General features: G+C 37.7%; 1 protein-coding gene across 3 annotated transcripts in view; it reads left to right on the top strand.

The window, feature by feature from the left end:
* Gria3 (glutamate receptor, ionotropic, AMPA 3) overlaps nt 1-12,764 on the top strand; it is a 286,749-nt gene that overhangs the window by 89,046 nt on the left and 184,939 nt on the right. The gene's annotated exons all lie outside the window — the stretch shown is intronic.

Raw genomic sequence — 12,764 nt, 5'->3', positions numbered from 1 at the left:
CATAATGTGTTTCAAAACTCTGGTCAAATACTGCTTTCACAGACTTAAGATCTCCCTTCCTAAATTCTTGTGCCCTCATAGTATATATGTATATACCTCTAAGATGGCACCAATCATGTATTATTATTATTATCTGTTTATGTAGTTACTGCCTTCTCAGTTCTACAAACTTCTTGAAGACAAAGATTGTTATCTTGTTTGTGTCTGCCAGTACTGTGCTCAGTGTTAAGTATAATAGAGTTATGGGTTGGCATTATTGCAAATTGAACAAGTAAACACAGAAACTACAGCTGAAAACAAAACGTGGAAATACAGAGGACTTAAAGGACTAATGAAACACATGAGCATGGACTTCCTATGCAACTTATAGTGTGTTCTCAGATCATGCATTAGGTTGTTCCCTATGTTCTTTGAGCCACTCTAAACCTGATTTTGAGTCCTTCTGTGACCCAAACACTATACCAAAGATATCACCTCCCAGGTGCTAGCAGTTTAGAAGTAAAATAAATATTTTTGATGCTGGGAACCTTAGTTAAGAGATTCTGACTAAGGGGAAAATCTACAGGGCTATCCATATTTCCAGCATCTCAGCCAATAGAGTCATTAGGACTCTCAAGAGTTAGGATGTAAAAAAAATTGTTTAAATAGGGATACAAGTTGACCCATTGCAACAATGAGACGTACAAGACACTATGTTGAAAAAAGAACTTTACAATTTAGGCGGGGGGGGGGGAGAGGGGGAGGAATTTAGTTGTGGAGATGGGAAGGAAGGGATGGTAGGGGGAAAACAAAGGAGGAGGCAACAATGCTTGATAAGAAATGTATTCATTACCTTGTTCATGTGATTATAACCCCTCTGTACAGTATTTTCACAATGAAAAACTAAAATCATATATATAGGGATAAAGGTGGACCCATTGCAACAATGAGATGTACAAGTCATTATGTCAAAAAACGAACTTTACAACTTTGGCGGTGTGGGAGGGGGATGGGGGAGAGATGAGAAGGGATGGGAAGGGGAAACAAAGGAGAAGGCAACAATGCTTGATAAGAAATGTACTCATTATCTTGCCCATGTAATTGTAACCCCTCTATATGGTATTTTCACAATAAAAAAAAGTTAGGATGTAGACATTGTTACAAACTGCCTGTTATACAAACTACATGAATTCTCTAAAGACAAGAGCAGTGGGATGTTGATACAACTCCCAGTGAAAACATAAAAGGGCCAAATTATTTCAAAGTGTCTATTGAGGCAATATGACAAAGATAAAAAGTGGTGTGAGAGCTGATTTTGTCAGATCTCAGTTATTCATACCAGAAGATGAGCACTGATAATCTAAAAGGCATTTCTATGGGCATGAAATGGTGCCTCTAACATAACAGATTATCTTTCTAGCATTTTTTGTCTTGATCAAGCATCAGAAGAAAACAAGGGAGGTTTCCCAGGGAGAGATCATTCAGATGTTTCTTTTATCCAGACATTTCTTTCACTACAAATTGCGACAAGATGGGAAGCCCCTGTTTGAAATATTAGCAGGAATATAGGATAGAAAACAATCATATGGAAAAACAGAATTACATGAGGGACCCTGAGTCTGATGAGAAATGGGGTCATACCAAGACTCCCAAAACAAACACTGGTGACAATGACCAGTCCAATTTCTGAAACCATAACTACAGAAAAGAAAAACAACAATAAATACTTGTAAGCCTGATAGGTTTTGATAAAGAGCTTTGATGTGAAGTGTTATATTACTTAAGAAACTCAAAAGAAGTGCATGGATGATAAACATTTCAAAGTTCCCACAAACAAACTATTGAATTATTTCAAAAAAGTATTTTATGCATCTAAAAGCCTGAAAAAAGACTTTAAAAGATTAGTCAGGTTGCTTTCTCCCTTGAGAAGTTCTTAGCAAAAGGATATTTCTTCCAAAAATCCTGAAAATGAATTACTGATTTCCACCTGATGCAGCACAGAAGGGAACAAGACAGTACTATTTACCAAAAACTACCCATTTTCTTCTAGTCTTGATTCCTAGTAATATAAATGTGTCATGGTTCATCAATAAAGTAGAAATTTTCAAGAGCAGGGACTAAGGCTTTAATAAGTTACTTTTTATCCTATTGCTTTTATCTACCTAGCACAGTGCTGAATTGTAGCAGTTTAAAAAATGATCTTAGACATGTCAAGCTGGAATGATTTTTAACTTCTTAAGTCTTTGGTTTCAAGTTCTAAAAAATGAATTGGCTCCATATTTTATCAAGTTGGTGAGTCTCCTGACCTGTAATTCTACTTAAAAAGTGACATTCCAAAAATCTAAAGGCTGGTACCAGATGTATAATGTTAAGCCTTTCCTACCCTGTCTCAATTCTTTTATCTGCATAATGATGGTAATGGACTTTGTACCCTATCTCACTGGAATACAGAAGACTGACATAGTGGTATAAGCTAAAATCAAATGCTGAGTGTGGAAATCGCCTAAAGCTAAAGCAACTGCTTTGCAGATAAGTGGTTAAGATGCCAGAGGAAAGGCTCATCCTTTTATGCCCACAGACTCACAATGCTTGAAGTAAAGCTCAGTCCAACTGAACTGAAAGAGTCAATGTAGCTTCTCATGTTCTGCATATATTCAACCTACTCAGAGAATCCAGCCAATGGTATCCATTCTTTGGATCAATTAGCAAGTCAATAAGCCCTGCATTAAATGGGAATAAGCAACAAATGGTAAGCAGACCAATGATTCCTGGGATGCACCCCTTGGACCATATTGTGACTGGAAGAACAGCCAAGGCACTAGGCTCTGTGCTACATATCTGTTTGCTTACCCTGAGAATAGTTATAATAATTGTCACTAAATCATAAGATTATTGTATTGATTAGATCCATGAAAGGTACCTAGAACAGTTCCTGGCACACAGTTTCTTCAAATATTTTTCACTACCATTATGCTCTTACTAGGGTTATAAGAAAGGAATGTCTGTGAGACGTCAAAAAGGTCCTTGCTATCTTAGCTAGTCTCTTTTGTTGCATTATGGCCATCTTTCTCTTCCAATGTGCTGCTTCTGGTTCTCCTCTATCTGAATAAGAACCTGTTCCCAGAAAAGGAGCTAGGAAACTTACATTGCATGGAAGAAATGACAGACCCATAACCATTCTCAGACAGCTCTGCATTTCTACTAAATGCATATAGCCTCAGGCCAAAGGAAAGAAGCCTTGTTATTGGAAAGGCAATGATAGTAAAGAAGAGCTCAATTGTTTTCTACCACCCTGATTTCATAGCTAGCTCTCCTTTGCCCCACTTATTGCTAAAACTAAGCCTATTTCTAAAGAAAAGAGTGTGATTGCAAAAGCTAGATCACTGCTTTATTGTGGTTTAACTAAGCATACATTTTTCTGCTGGTCCTGGGGCTTGACCTCAGGGCCTGGCCACTGTCCCTGAGCTTCTTTTGCTCAAGGCTAGCACTCTATCATTTGAGCCACAGGTCCACTTCCAGCTTTTTTTTGGTAATTTATTGGACATAAGAGTCTTACAGACTTTCTCCTGCCCAGGCTAACTTCAAATCACAGTCCTCAGACCTCAGCTTCCTAAGTAGCTAGGATTATAGCTGTGAGCCAGTGGAACCTGGCTGGGTATGTATTTTTGAGAGCAATAAAACAGGAAAGGCATTCTCTTCATTCGCCCCAAATAGAAATGCCTAAAGCCAACTTAAGTTGAACAGACAGCCTCTGTTTTGAAAGCCTAGAAGTCATTATTTCCACCAAGAAATACCCTATCTTTTCATTTTTAATGAGCTGACAGCAAACACAGTGTATCACTTTTCTGAAACATTTTACACTTTTCTAGATTCACAGGACATAATAAATCCTAGAATTGGGAAGCAAAACTGTTTATAGTATTATATTTGTTTGGCTTAAAATAGTGCATGTTAGAAATTGGGAGGAATGACCATGGCTTTAGTTCCAAGTTTCTTTTAAGTTTTTCCCTTTACCTTCAGAACCATTTCCTAAGTCCATTTCCATATGGCTGAATGGACCTAGTCATCTCTGTGAATCATCCATGAGGAAAGCTATGACAGGAAACAAAGGACACCATTAGAGGATAGAAGGACTATGGACATTTTGTAGAAGATCATGAGATGGGTTATCTGGCCTTAAAGATGAATTGATAGATAGGTTATCAACTACTCTCACTGACCACCATCAAACATTTAAAGTCAATTATCTTCCAAATTCTGATTTCCCTTATCTTAAACACCCTACCTACCAAACAGTCTGAAAATGTTTGTTTTCTTGTTTTTCTGAGGCAAGTCTTAAGATTCAATTCTAGCTCTAACAAGAATCAGTTTTGTGGTCCTGAACACCAACTTCTATGAAGTAGCTATTAATGGACACTGGTTATATTACGCACTTCTCTAAGCTATTAAATGAGATCTGTGAAAGTGCTTAGCATAGTATCTAAGAAGCAAAAAAATATACTCAATAAATGGCAATTTTACAAAATAATCAACAAAACTACAAAATCATCAACTAAGTTTAGGAATCTTTTAAAATTATTTTATTATATTTAACTAGTTATTTCATTATATTTATCTAGTTGTACAAAGGGGTTTCAAGCCAGGATGTCAGTTTATAAGTACAATACATCTTGATCAATGTCACCCCTTTCATCATTCTAGTAATTGCCTTCATAGAAAATAAGAAAAGTACATGTAATTTGTATTTTCTCATTGAGTCATATGTGTTTTTTACATTGAATCTATAGGTATTGCTTCTCCTTCTGATTAAGGCATCTTAGAAGGTAAGATGGGAAAAATACAAAAATAAGAGGAAAAGGCTACCTTCTCCCTGACCTCATAATTCCTTATAACTACTGATAAGCTACTTGAAGCTTGGTGGAAATGATTTCTATTCCTAACACCCATCTATTTTGCCCTCTGGATGTTCCAGCTTGAAAACAGAGACATATTTCCATAAACTATTTGCTTTTATAATATCAACCAATATGTAACTAAGAGCTCAAAATTATTACACAACTGGAATTTATTGAAATAGAAGAATATTTGACTATCATAATTAATATAGTTGAAAATAAAACCTACCATTTTTCACTTTCAGGCACTTTTCCCATGATTTTTATCATCATCACCCCAATGAGAAAAAGATGTATCATTGTTCATCTACAGACTAAGCAAATCTATTTTCCCAAAGAGGGGAATGATTGGTTCAAGATCACATAGCTAATGAACAGTGAAAGCAAGACTATTATCCAGGTTTCCAAATATCATAAAATCTTTCATTTCTACTACACTGCTGCACACCTTTAAGAAAAGGGATTGTTTTCTCACTGACCATGAAAAAGCCAGGCTTTGGGGGAAAGTTTGAGGGCTAATGAATAAGCATTTCCTCAGACTAATATCCACCCTTGACTGAACACTTGTTATGTGTCAGGCTCTGCACTAAGCATCTTAAATGCATCATCTCCTTTAATGGTCACAACAGTTTTACCAGGGAGGTACTGTCATGATCCTCATTTTACAGATGAGGAAGTAGAGGCATGAAAAGGTTAAGTGGTTTTCTCAACATCACATTCTTAGTAAGTGGTAGAACTAGTACCCAACACTGTTTCCTAACTCCCAGTTCAAGTGTTATTCCTATTGCTCCACACTGACAGCCACCTTCAGCTCTCTTATTAACAAGGAAGAAATGTTATTTTTAAAGATGCTGTAGGGCAGGAAGATAAGCTAGCACTCCCAATTCCTCATACTGATAGAACGGAGAAATACAGAAAGCAAGCACATCATGCCTAATTTCAAAGCCAAGAATGTGCAGCTGTTAGAGGCTACTTGAGGACACAGAATCCAGCATAGAAAACTCAGGGGTAAGGGTCTATTCTCTCTCTCTCACCTGCTCACACCCTGAGCTACAGTCACAGCTGGTTCTCAGACAAATGGATCAGGGAAGTCATAGATGTCTGTTTGTAACTCCTTCCACCAGTGGGATTCTGGGGCTTTGACCATATTCTATCCCATCCTGTGTCTTATCAAAACTTCCCTATTGTCTTTATTTAGAACTCCACTCCACTCCACTTGACTGGAGCCAAGTTCAAGTATTTGTGACTGGAGAGAGAGTACTACCCTATCACATTGTCCTTGGCTCTCTTAAGTACCTTGTGGGCCTTCACTTTTGAGCAACTGAACAGCAAGTGCAGGATCAGCCTTGCTTTCTGCCAGTCACAAGAAAGCCAGGAAGGGGTTGCCATGATTAAGTCACTCACTAATCACTGAAAGTTGATCCGCCTCATTTTATTGCCTTCAGAAATCCTCCCTGGGGATACAAATGTGTGCAAATCACCCTAAAGACATGAAAGGTGAAGTTGCAAGTGCACATTTAGGCTGGCGAAGGGAAAAATCAGTTCATTATTTCAAGACCTCTTGAGATGCTGTAAATACACAGTCAACACAGAACAAAGATCCCTTTTTCCCCCCTTACATTATTTATGTGCCATCTAAAAATTACATGCCCGTTCTCTTTCCAGCACTGAGAGAGAGAAACATGCATATTCATGATCTGATAAATATTTAAGTGGGATTTATTTAAATGAGAGAGTCCATTTACAAACATTCCCTGGCTCTGAGATCTTATCCTGGGCACACAGAGGGAGGATAATTTCCTTTGGTAGATTCAAAACCTCCGCTGGCCACCTGTCCCCCTAAACTTGGAGCTCTTCCTTGAGAGCTGGTGAATGGCACCCGCAGTATTTCAAGGGAGTCTTCCGTACCTCCTCCCTCCAGCCCTGCCTTCCTGCTCTGAGATCATGCCATAGGATCAGTCCTTGGCAAAAAGCTAGAGCTTGCAATTTATTTGTGGGGCAGAGGAGCACTCACAGGCTTTCTTTGCTTGGGCCTTTCTGCCACAACACACTAGCACCATAGCAGTAACCATCATTGATATTCCTTGCCTTCCTGTGTATACATGTGTCCATGTTCAGGGATAACAGTGATGTGATAGAGCTGGTAACCAGAACTAGTTCATTCTTTGAACTCATCCAGAAAGACATGTTTGATAATTTGAGAGCATTTTGTTAGCACTGCTTTAGATCCAAGGACTTATACATCCATGTTTTCATTCACTCAGCATAACTATCCTACAAGACTCTAAGGTAAGATCATTTTCCCAGCCTCAGAAATAAAGAAGTGTCTGCTATGCATGGTGGTAGATACTTGTAATCCCAGTCCTTGGAAGGCTGACACAAGGAGGATCATAAATTTGAGGCCAGCTTAGGGTATATAGTGAAACCTGTCTCAGAAAAAAAAAGTCATCCTATTTGCCCAACCCAGGCAAGACAGTTTGTGACATTAAAAGAGGTATCTTTTTATTGCACAGAGTAATAATTCTTATAGAGAAAGCAATGGTAAACCAAATAGATCAGTGGTGACCAATCAGCATTGTGCCCAAAGAAGTTGGTAGTTATAAGGTTAACTCTGGACTCTCCATCCCATTACCGATTCTTAGACACCACCTGAATCAAATTTAACTCTAGTTCCCTCTTTCCCAAATCAACTATATTTTGTGTCTCACTTATCTAGAGCATATAGTATGATTAGTAGGCTAACTCACCTACACTATTAGTCTGGGCTAGGGTATTAAATGGTAGTTAATGGAGAAACACAAGTCTCTAATGACCTAACTCCAGAACACTTTAGTGTCCTTACTGGAAAGGATTGCAAGTAATAAGCCAGCCCAGTAAGGATAACACCAATTGGACATATGAACTTCTCAGTTCTTTTACTTGTATGTTACTTCAAAACCATCTGTTGGGCCTAATTTAAGGTTGCCAGATGAAATACAGATAGACAATACAATTGAATTTTTAGGTGACAAATTTCTTATTAGTGTGAGCATATCCTAAATATTACAAGGGACATATTTATACTAAAATTATTGTTTATTTGAATTTCAGATTCACTAGGCTTTCTGTTTTTTATTTGCTAAATCTGGCAACTTGAGCTTAATTCTAAGAATTGTGTCAATGACAATAACCATGCAAAAGTACCAGTTGGACCTCTACTTGCTGAAATGCTTACATGTAACTGATTCTAAAGCACTGTATTGGAGAAGTGAGGGTGACATGGAAAAGTAAGCAAAGAATCCCATCACAGGGCTGTCTTCATCAACTATACGTGGCATGAAAATAATTCACTTGACTTTTAAATAAATATAGAACTGTTTGCTTCTTATCACCACTCCTCCCTTCCAACCTGGTATGCAAGTCCACTCTATCCTATTCTGCTCTTTGAAAAAGGAAAAAGAAATACATGTAAATGCCAGACCCTAAGTTCTCCAAGAGTGATCTGGGCCTCAGAAGACATAACAGAAACAAAAAATGAGGCAGGCTGGAGGGTGCAGCCAGCTTGCTACACAGACAGTGGGGCTGCCCAAACATAATTAAGCACCAGGCACAGACCCCAGGAGTGACAGTGGGAAGAGTTCCATGACCAAAAAGATATTAAGGAAGTGAAATGGAGAATGTTTACAAGACTAATTAGCAACTTGCACAACTTCAGAATTAAAAACTTTGCCAGTGTCAGGCACCTTTGTGAACTGACACAATGCAAGCCCAACTGGACCCAAGGGAGAGGTGGTACTAGGGTCTTTCTTAGCCAAGTCCAATGGCTAAGGCTCCTGCATAGACATTCAAACTGAGAAAATCACCAAACCTGAGCATCAACAGTGTTCTTACTCATATCCAAAACAACAACAGAGACTAAGGAATAGAAAGAGCAGAAATGAAGCCATTAGCTGTAACAATAATTGTGATGATGGGATAATGATAAAATGACAAGCATAAGCTGGGAGCTGGTGGCTCATATCTGTAATCCTAACTACTCAGGAAAGATCTGAGGATCACAGTTTGAAGCTAGCCTGGGAAAGGGAAGCCCATGAGACTCTTAGCTCCCTCCAACAAGCTATTCAGAAAATGCCAGAAATGGCACTATGATTCAAGTGGCAAAGTGCTAGCCTTGAGCAAAAAAGCTCAGGGACAGCGCTCACGCCCTGAGTTGAAGGCCCAAGACAGGCATACACACAAAAAAAAGACAAATTTTTCAAGAGCTTATATGGCAGGCACTGTTCTCTGTACTTCATATGAATTAAATCTTAGTCCTGACAACAACTCCATGAGGGCTGCTATCCACATTTTATGAAGCACAGAAATATTTTAGAACTCTTGCAGATTCACATAACTAATTATCACTAGGCTCCTAACTGTATCCTAAAACTAAGAATTTAGAAAGTGACTTAAGTCATTACAGTAGAAACTAGAGAAATCATACATAGCTTTGGAACCTGTACGGGATCACAGCAATCATTTAGGTCTGCTGACATCTTAATTTATATCCTTTAAGGCCCATCTTAAATAACACCTCCTCTATGAGGCCTTCCCCTTTGATTGTTTTGGATTTCAAATGTGCCTTTACCACACACAGTACAATTCTGACTCTCTCACAAAAATGCAAATATACTGTGGCCAGAGCTTATTTTATTCATATTTCTACCTGGTATATGATTTACCTACAGTGAGTATCTTTTAAAGGAATGAAGCTAGTCCAACATCTGTCATTTCATTGACCTTGATCAAGTTTCATTGTATTCATATGCTACTTTGTTGAATGGCAACTTCTTTGTATGACTCAATAAAAATTTAAAAGAAAAGAATTTTAAAAGCCCAAAATGGAAAATGACACAGCAGGAGTAGTTGTTTCCCAACTCATAACCCATTACTCCATCTACTATTCACATTTCTGGAAGTTCTCAATGTATTCTATCCTCCATATCAATGCACTTCTAACAACTATGTTCTCTAAAACATGCTGGTTAAATGCTTTAAAGGTTATTTTGAAAGCAGTCACTGATGCTTCTCCCTACAATGTCCTCCACTACCTTGAGATCACTTTATCCTCTCCATAAACTCCAATGTCTAGGTGATTATTTTCAGAATACATTTTTTAATTGGGAGACACAGCTGGGTCTTGTATAACAGCTGAGCAACCCTGGATTCCTCCTCCCTTTCATTCCCCAATCAGCAGTGTACCTATTGTATGCCAAGCACTAAACTGAAATAATGCATGAATTTTATCTCATCTCTGCTTCATGAAAAACCCAATGATATATAGGCAGTGTTACTGGATCCATTTTACAGGTGATGACACTGGTTCAGAGAACTTAGGGGATTACCCAAAAGTTACACAGCTTGTAAATAATAAAACTGGTATTTAGATCCACGTACTCTAAATCTTCATATTCATGGTCCTCTCCACGTACTCTAATCTTCATATTCATGGTCCTCATCTTTACTTAATCGCTTCTGGAACATCGAATGCCAGAGTGCTTTCCCTAAACTTTGTCATAATTGTATCATTCTCTGCTTTTCCAAGAGCTATGCTCTCTCATACAGTAGAGATGTATAGCTAAATATAACTTGAAATTAAATATATTTAAATATACCCTTTAATCATAATTAAATGAAATTTAAAGTGCAGTTTCTTAGTCCCAAATTATATGTTCAAAAAAGATATGGAGGTAGTGGCTACAAAACTGGATGGCAGAAGTAGAGAACCTTGCCATCATTGTAAAAAGGTCTATTGGAGGATACTACTCTAGAGACTGATACTTCTAGACGTCAGCCTGGTATCTCAAGTGTACTAACAACTGTTCCAACCAACTTATCAAAACAAACGCAAAATATGAGCAGTAAGAAATAAACTGGAGAAAGGAGTAGGAGTCTAAGGATGGAGCTCGTGATAGGCTACACAACGCAAGTGAGGCTATGATAGATTTCCTCCTTGAAATAGATCTAGTGCATGCTGAGACTAGACTCTAACTTGTCATTTTCTGGAAACCTGTGTAATAAGCAGGCAGGTCTGAAGATCCTGTCCCCCTTTTTACTGGGTACTCCCCAAGAAGTGACAGGAAGGATTCTAATGTGTACACCAAAAAAAGTCTCACATTTGAAATGGAGGCAAAGAATCTTTTGATTGAATCATAACTGTTCTGATTATTAGGTATGTATTGTTAACAGTGGCATTTAGCATCATTGAGCTTGCTTGACTATCTACAACGTAGAGCAAATAAGGCCTATTCTCCAGGATTTTTTGACAAGTAGGATAATGAAGAAGGTGAAATAATAGCCTTGCTAGGGCTTAAACTTTAACTCATACACTCAGTATGATTGTAGGAAGCAGCTAGGGTTGAAACTAGATGATTTCTGAAGTCCTTTACAGCTTTGAAATTCAAGCTTTGCTCTGCAATAAGAAGGTCAGCAGTCACTTTTGACAAAATGCTTATCTAGGTCCCAACAGTGGGCTGCAGGTTTTATAAGCACGCAATGTTTCAGACCTCATAGATCACTAAGATTTCCAGGTAAATTAGGCAGTACATGTCTCCACCAAGTGACAGATGCTTCCAGGAACCCCCAGTCCAGGACTTTTCCATCATTGATTTTTATTGTTCTCAAAATGAGTCTTTTAAAAGAATCAATGGGTTTACAGTTTGGATATTGGCACAAAGGTTTCTTCCTATCACAAGGAATTGATTTCTTTCAAGGAAATAGGGCTTTCAAAATAGCACCAGATGGAAGTACAGAGTTACACAAGGTGAAGAGGTGAAAAGGTACACAGATAGCATCTTATGAAGCCCCAGTAGACAAGCACAGCAAACTGATTTTTCAGAATTTTAAGCCTTTGCAAACATTTCTATTACCTAACTGGCCTTTCTTACAAATCAACAATACATGGAGACCTGGTATTCCACCTTGTGGCTCAGAAATCCTTCAAGGCTTGAACTACAAGTTACCAAAGAAGAAAAAAATAAACAACTTGATATAATACCATAGCTTATATTTAGCTTTATATTTACTTTATGAAAAATCTCTAATCCCTGTAGGATGAATAGAAAAGTAGTCTGTTAAACTAAATTATTAGATGAGTCAAGACACTCTGTTCCCAACTGAGTATAAAACTGAAAGATTGCAGGATTGCAGGTATTTGCAACTCTATTTTACAACTGGAGAAAAAGGAACAAGACATCAGGAGATCTCACTTCATAAATGAATGCCATAGCTCCAAAAAGTGTTCCAGGAGCAAGTCATTCATCATTTCCTTGATTCCCAATCACAACACACCCATGAGTTTATCTTGAAAAGAGAGACCAAGGCTATCATTGAATATGCCAAAAGCAAACCAAATCACTCAGGAGATCCTTTTGTCCACTATATTTTGACATAATTTGTTAATCAACTACTGTCTGCCCCTAAACTGAACAGAAAATATTTCATCTCTTTTATCCTTTTGAGTTCAACTTTTCAATTAGTTACATATCCAAAATAAATACACTTAATTTTTTATTAAAAAACAAGGCAACTGAGGATTAGTCCATCAAACGTCTCAGGAAATAGACGTTGGATTACCAAAATCTTCTAAGGAATAACTGAGCTAAAACTAAAAGAATATTAAAGTAACTCATCTGGTTTGGTAAATTTTCTAATATGTCTAGTTTACTTATTGCTTTAAAGACATCATTAAATCTTTACTTACTATTTGAGACCCTTGTCTTTGAGTTATTACTTGAACACTTATTCTCAGTGTTCAGGATTAAAAATGAAGATGGAAAACTTTAAAATCTTGAAAAAGGAAATCAACACAGAACTAAAAAAATGGCAAAGCCTCCCATGCTCCTGGATTGGAAAGATTAACATCGTGAAAAT

This window comes from Dipodomys ordii, unplaced genomic scaffold (genome assembly GCF_000151885.1).
Source record: "Dipodomys ordii isolate 6190 unplaced genomic scaffold, Dord_2.0 Scaffold38, whole genome shotgun sequence".
In the NCBI taxonomy this organism is placed as follows: domain Eukaryota; kingdom Metazoa; phylum Chordata; class Mammalia; order Rodentia; family Heteromyidae; genus Dipodomys; species Dipodomys ordii.
Note: the sequence above shows the minus strand (reverse complement) of the source record. Positions and strands in the feature narration are given on the sequence as shown.